The following is a 7,595-nucleotide window of genomic DNA, read 5'->3' on the forward strand; positions in this document are numbered from 1 at the left end:
TAGAATTGTCCAAAATCTATCACCAAGGCTCATATATGCAATATTTTAACCAAAGAATCTCAATCAAACTTTCAACCCCTTCCAAATGGCAAATTCAAAGATAAGTTTTCTCCACCGAATGGCATCAACTGTCCACCAAGCTTTTATGGCATTAACAACTTTGGTTGCAGTTTTTAATCGTTCTGTGACCAGCAAAAAGTCGTTGCATCATTGGAAAAAATCTCTGTCGGCCATAATCAAATCATGACCAAATAGCATCATGGTTCTCTTGGCTTATATGAATACCAAATGAATTCCATCACTAAATCTTTGCATGCAATAGTTCAACGACAAGAGCCTCGGCCGAGAGACAATAGCTGGCTTGGCCGAAGGCTTTTCCACCGAAGTCTACTTAGTTGAATAAACTGGTGCATACCCCAATTAATTACAACTTAGTAGTTATGCCCATTTCTTCACTAATCGAATTATCGAAGCCAGTAAAGCACCTTATTTCATTGGCTTGTGCAATCGAATGGAATTAGCCTTTTTGCCTCCAACTAGTCGCCAAATATGCCATAACTCAAGTACTTTCGAAGTTGAAGAGCTGTAGACAGAGTCTTTCTTCATCATACTTCCACCGAATACACCAGCCGAATATACTAGTTGAAGAGTTGTCATCAATATTTTTTATTTTACCAACTGACAACTCGACGCTCGACGGTGTACTTTTGGTCATGCGCCATGCACTGTCCACCGAATGTACCAAAGCATCCTGCCGAGTAGGCCACCTGTCAAGGAGGAAAAGTGGCCATGGACTTAAGAAAAAAATTTATGCTATTTCTTGTGGTCGTGCATTAGAGACCATGATCACTGGGCTCGGACTAAATAACACCCCCCTTTTTTTCTGCCATAAATCTTAATAGAGACCTTTTTTTTTTAATTTTTAATTTTTTTATTCTTTTTGTACGAAGGCTCAATGCTCATTGCCCCCCCCCCTATTTTTTTAAGTATCAGTCGAGAGGCCGAATGGTTAAGAAAATAATTTAGCAAATGGAAATAAAAGTGGCCGAACCATAAACAGGAGGAGGCCAACGATGCTTTATTCCAAGTCAAGATATTTTAATATCAAAATTCTCAAATTGATTTCGCTCTAGGCCGAATAAAGAATTTTCTCCAAATATTTTTGACTTGGTGAAATATTTTTCATTTTCGGCTGCCGAATGTGTGGATACCATGTCTCCAATTACCATATCAATTGATGTGGTTTTATGTTCTGAAGTCATGTATTGGTCTTGTTCGTCATTGGAATACTCCTCTGACAAATCATTTTCTGAGTCAATTTTTGGCTCAAAAACTAGAACATTTTCTTCTAGGCCTACCACACTTTCAATCTCGATCGAAAAAATAGGTGGCCTAAGTTTTTCTTCTTGGCCAACTATATTTTCAGTCTCGACTGAAAAAATAGGTGGCCTATGTTCTTCGGCCAAATTAACAATTTTCTTAGGTCGATGTCTAATTACGGCTGTAGCGGAAAATTGCCCCCGGGTCTTTTCAACCAACCATTCCTCAAATGGAATCGATTTGTAGTCGCAAAACATAAGGAAAATATTTTCCATCTAGCCATGCATTGAATCGAGCCCTGTCTTCATTTACCCATTGCTCTTGCAGGGTAACATGAGCTTTTATTCTCAACACGTAAGCGAATGACTTTTGCATCTCTTTATGGCCACGAAGAACTTTTTCCACTTCCAAAGATCTTTTTTCGTTCCTCATTGTGTTTTTTCAATTCCTCTAGGAGCTCGTATAATTGGCTACGTGGAACCGGATTGGAATCTTGATATATCATATGAACTTCGTAGTTTTAGCATTAGGTCCCACTGGACGTGCCAAAATGTTGACTTTAGAAATTACAAAGCCTAAGTGGCACACATGCCGAGTAACTAATAAGCTAACTACGTCATTCGGTTGAATGCGGGGCGTGCCAACTCGTCGACCGAGCTCGGCCGAGGAGTAAAATTTGTTGATGTTGCGTTGAGTACGTTGCTGACTTCTTTATCTTGCAATTGCGGTCGAGGAATGAACAAATCTCGACATTTGGATTCTCGAGCCTGAAGATAAGGCTGCTAGTTCTGCGAAGTTCAATATCAAATTCGGCTCTTAGGGTGCCGAATGTAGTAACCTGGTAACACCTCACTTCGCCAAGAAGGCTAATGAGATTACCTCTACCAATAAGGATTCAGAAACCCTTCTCGATCGAGACTTGGATAGGTAACCAGTCGGCCTCGATGCAGTGCTGTTTATCCAAACTGAAGATCTTCGCCGGATGCCTTCACAGTGCTGTTTATCCAAACTGAAGATGTGTCAACGGGAAAAAGAAAATAAAAAAATCTCAAGATGTTTGAGAGCTTTTGCGCAGAGCAATTGTGTGCTGAATTGAAGGTCCTCAATTTTTGCATAATGTCTTGTATTTATAGTACCGAATCCTTCTTAAGATCGAGTCAAAATCATATCTGGATTGGGACTTCTTGTTCCGTTCCAACTCTGCTTCAACCAATCCTACCCCCATTAGGACTTTGTACTTACCCTTTTGTGAGGATTTATTCATTATTGATCGAGAATCTTAATTGCCTTAGGATTTCTTTGACCCCTTTTGCTTATCCGAACCACTCCTCCCTATGGTAGGACTCGACTATCCCTGCTGAATGGCCCAGGATCACCAGACAGCCCATAGTATTTTTGAAACGGCTTTGGGCCAAGCATAAACCTACACTCGGCCCAACAATATTATTTTGGGCTCAAACAATATATAAAGTGAGAAACCCAAATAGGTGAATCTTTTCAAAATGCCAAAAATGTCCTCACTTCTTACTTATACCAACATTAATTGTCCAATAAAATTAGGGTCAAAATTGTAATATCGTACAATTTAGAAGTTATTATAAAATGTGAAATTATCCGCTGCTAATAATATAAACGCCCATCTTAACTATAACAATTGACAACCACCTAATGAAAATACTTGCACTTCAAATTCATTTTGACCCTTGGATTAATCCTCCCACAAATACTGCATTGTGTCTTATCTTTCCAAAAGAAAAAAATGTCAAAAAAAAAAAAAACCTCCACGAAAGAATAGGACTTTCGAACACCACATCTAACCGGAACAGTTGCAAACACCAGAGGAGATGGAACCGCCATCTACTACACGTTCTAGAGTGAACAACAAGTCATACATCAGGAAAAACGAACCCACTTTTGTCTTCCGCATAGACCCCTCTTCTTCGTGTTTTTTCGAAGTTCCTTCGGCATCCATACTTGATTTAGACAAAATTTCATGTGATTTTTCCTAAACTCCTTTGCTTTTTGTCTTTACAATTAATTTCGAATGGATTTGTTGGGTTTTCAATTAGAGAAATTACATTAAAATATGAGATTTCAAATTCTGGGGCCTTTGCGATTCTTTGTCCTAATAAATGACTTGGGTTTTGCATAGTGTGATTCTTCAGTTATTAGAGATTCCAAATTTTTACAAAAGGGGGGTTTTTTTAAATCCTTTCAAAGTAGTAGGATTTGGAAATGAACTCTACTGGAGAAGTAATTCATTGTGTTCAAATTTCACTGGGTAAGTTTAGTTTCATATTAATTTTGGCAATTTATTTATAGTCGTGCAGAAATCAAGGAGAAGACAGCGAGGGGGAGGGAGAAACAGACAGATAGATATAATGACAAAAATTCTTCCTCTACATCGACTGATTTTTATCGTAGGTAACTTTCAATCTCGGATTCTCCATGATCTCTGCATTCTTTCCAGTGCTTGTCCACCATTAACCAAATTCATTTTTCCTTCTATTTTCATGTATGATTGTTGGTTATTTTCTTTTGAGTGAAAAACTTGGATTTGTTTCTTCTCCATGTAAGTGTCTTTATGCTTCCCTCTACATTCGTTACATTCCAATGAAGCATGTTGGTGAGCTTCTTATGCTTACAAGGAAACTGGCTCTAGGGAGTTTTTGTTTATATTAATCCATTTTCCAACTATTTATCATGCTTTTTTCATTAGGTTTCAAATCATTTGCATCGGTGCAGTCAGTGGAGATAAATGTTGTCACATCCCGGCTCGGGTCCCCACCACATCCCAGGCTTGGATCTACTGTAACACGATATTGTTTGCTTTAGGCCCCGACCATGCCTTCAGGGTTTTGTTTCTGGGAACTCACACAAGAACTTCCCAGTGTGTCACCCATCTTGAGATTGCTCTTGCACGAACTCGTTTAGCTTCGGAGTTCCAATGGAACCCGAAGCCAGTGAGCTTCCAAAAGGCCTAGTGCTAGGTAAAGATGGGAATATACATATAAGGCTTACAGGATCCATTCCCCTGGGCGATGTGGAATGTTACAATCCACCCCCTTAAGGGCCCGACGTCATCGTCGACACATATCCGGCCAGGGATTGGCTTTGATACCAAATTGTCAACATCCTAGCCCCAGCCCCTACCATATCCCAAGTTTAAATCCACTGTAGCACGATATTGTCCGCTTTGGGCCCCGACCATGCCTTCATAGTTTTGTTTCTGAGAACTCACACAAGAACTTGCCAGTGGGTCACCCATCATGGGATTGCTCTCGCGCGAACTCGCTTAACTTCAGAGTTCCAATGGAACCTGAAGCCAGTGGACCCCCAAAAGGTCTCGTGCTAGGTAGAGATGAGAATATACATATAAGGCTTACAGGATCCACTCCCCTGGGTGATGTGGGATGTTACAAATGTGATGTGTGTTGTGTGGGCAAGACAATATTGTAGGGTTAGTAGTTTGAAAATTTTCAAATTCTTTCTTCATTAGTTTATGACTCTTATTGGGTTTATGATTTATGTTTTCAATTTTGTTCTGCCAAGACTTTCTATTACTTCGACTTCTTTAAATTGTGGCAGATCATGATGTGAGGAGTGGGCCTTTTGTTGCTTCAGGCAAAAAAAGTGCATAGTGTAAAACTTCATGTACGGCTGTAAGAATTTGGACAAATCGTGAGTGTTCTATCAATTAATGGAATTTTCTTCTACATTTGATTTTGCTTTCAATTCTGCTTTTTATTTTAATGAAATTTCTAATCCTCCTTTAATCATGAGTACCTAATTGATTTCCCTTTCTTTTTTTTATCTACCATTTTCTGTAATTTTGTTGATCAAGATGTGGTTTGCATTTTCTCTTTTCCAATGTATTTGAGATTCACTAATTCAACCTCAAATGTTTGTCATATTCATCTCACATATATAAGCAATGTGTAGAGCTTCGACTGAAGAGTTTGACAACGAATGCTGTATAGGATAAATACGTAGGTCGGTTGTGGAATTTCTTCTCTTGATTTTTCCAGTTTTGTTGAATTTATTTTCTGTTCATATCTTTCCTTTCGTTCACAAGTTGATGCTTGAAACAATTAATTGGCAAATTGCATCATTTGGTTTATGTTTCTGTTGGGTTCTTAGTATGGATGAGTTGGTTGTGCTTATAACATATTAGTCAAAATGTTTAATGTAATATGAAATTATTGTCGTTTTGGTTTTCTTTAATTCCCTCCAAATGGAGTTCATTTCAATTATACTGCATATTTGAGGTTTTTTCTTATTACAACAATGTCTGCTTAATTTCAAAATGGTTTCTTAAATTTTTTGGCGATTGGCATTTGTACGTCACTTTAGGGTCAATCAAGTCCACAATGATTGCTTAATTTCAATTGATTTTTTTTTTCTAGTGTGATATCTTTTAGCTTCTGTTTTCTCTTGGTTGTTTTTACTACAAATTTGGGTTTTTCAATTGCAGAATCGTCCATAAATTTGTACAGGAAACAATTATGGAGAGATGGTTCAAATAAACAATGAGATTGATAGCTTTATAATGTAAAATACTACTCCTTATCATGTGGATTAAGGTGTAAGCGTATATTGTACTACGTTCATGGTAAATATATACAATATTGTTTGTTAAATGTTAGTAAATGTCACATATCTTCTCATTATTTGAAACTTCAATGCATTTCAAGATCCATAGTCTCAAAGGGTTAGGAACATGCTTGCGAAGGTAATATTAAAGAAAAGAAGTTAATATAACATGCTTGCGAAGGTAATGTTAGAGAAGATAGGTAAAGACACTGGCTGTGTGTGAGAGAGTACATATCTTAGGGGGCACTTATCAATAATAGGTAAAAGCCTCTCTCATGCACAATTCATTAAACAATTTCTTATGAAACAACAATGTTAAACATCAAGAAACATAACTAAACTAGACCCCATCTTTAAGGGGCGCGTAGCGCCCGTGATGAAAAAATGCCTCTCGCTTGTGCGTGAGCGCGTGAGGAGAGGCTAGTTAATAAATAAATGGAATAATGAGATTTTAATTTTAACCTTCTTAATCACCATGAAAATTGTTCAAAAAAAAAAATCTTTAACTTTAATCTTTCTTTATTAGCTAAACGCGACTTTTTTTGTTTACTTACTTATTTTTAATTTTTTTTAAATCCAAGTTTATTTTTTTTAATCTGAGATAACAATATGGTTTGCTACTAACCTCAGGACACAGGGCGTGCTTAAAGTGACAATGAATTTATCATGTTTTTCACTTAATTGTTCGTACAACTAATTATTTTAATCTTCTACTTAGTTTCAAGTTCACACTACAAAGCTCGGTAAATACAAATTTAATTTAAAATTTTCATTTTCGTGTGTGCGCGTATGGATCTCTCTAATCTCTACCATGTATTTAGTACCAATATAGAAACCATAATCTCTCTCTATATATAGGGAATAACTTTTATCAATCCACAAATTTATTAAATTTCTAACTCAGACTACGTACTAAAACAATATCTTATTCGGATTCGAATTGTAATTATTGTTGGTTCGTACCAGATTGGCTATTAAAAATTGATTTGAGATGCTAATCACTCCAAAAGAAAAAGGGTTAATGATAATACAATGAGTTTTCTCACCTTCCAAGAAAATTGATTTGAGATGCTAATTGATAGGAATAATTAGTTTTTATTTTTAATTTATTGTGTATATTGTTGCATATCTCTTTCTCACTTCTTTCCTTTTTTTCACTAACGTATCTACTCATCTTTAGTTGAAAAGGAGACATTATTGCTACTTACCAAAGTTTTCAACCAACAAATAACTATAAAAATTGAAATAAGTCGAAATATATTTTTATTGAAATAAATTTGGAAAATTTCGAAACGAAAATTGTGACATCCCACATCGCCTAGGGGAGTGATCCTTAAATGTATATTCACATCTTTACCTAGCACGAGGCCTTTTGGGAGCTCACTGGCTTCGGGTTCCGTAGGAACTCCAAAGTTAAGCGAGAAAGGGGCTAGAGCAATCCCATGATGGGTGACCCACTGGGAAGTTGCTCATGAGTTCCCAAAAACAAAACCGTGAGGGAATGGTAAGCCCAAAGCGGACAATATCGTGCTACGGTGGTGGAGCGAGCCGGGGAAGTGATCCGCCCCGGACGGGGATGTGACAATTTGGTATCAGAGCCTAACCCTGGTCGCGAGTGTGCCGACGAGGACGTCGGGCCCCTAAGGGGGGTGGATTGTGACATCCCACATCGCCTAGGGGAG

Source organism: Pyrus communis, chromosome 7, assembly GCF_041283825.1.
Source record: "Pyrus communis isolate YQ-2024b chromosome 7, ASM4128382v1, whole genome shotgun sequence".
In the NCBI taxonomy this organism is placed as follows: Eukaryota; Viridiplantae; Streptophyta; class Magnoliopsida; order Rosales; family Rosaceae; genus Pyrus; species Pyrus communis.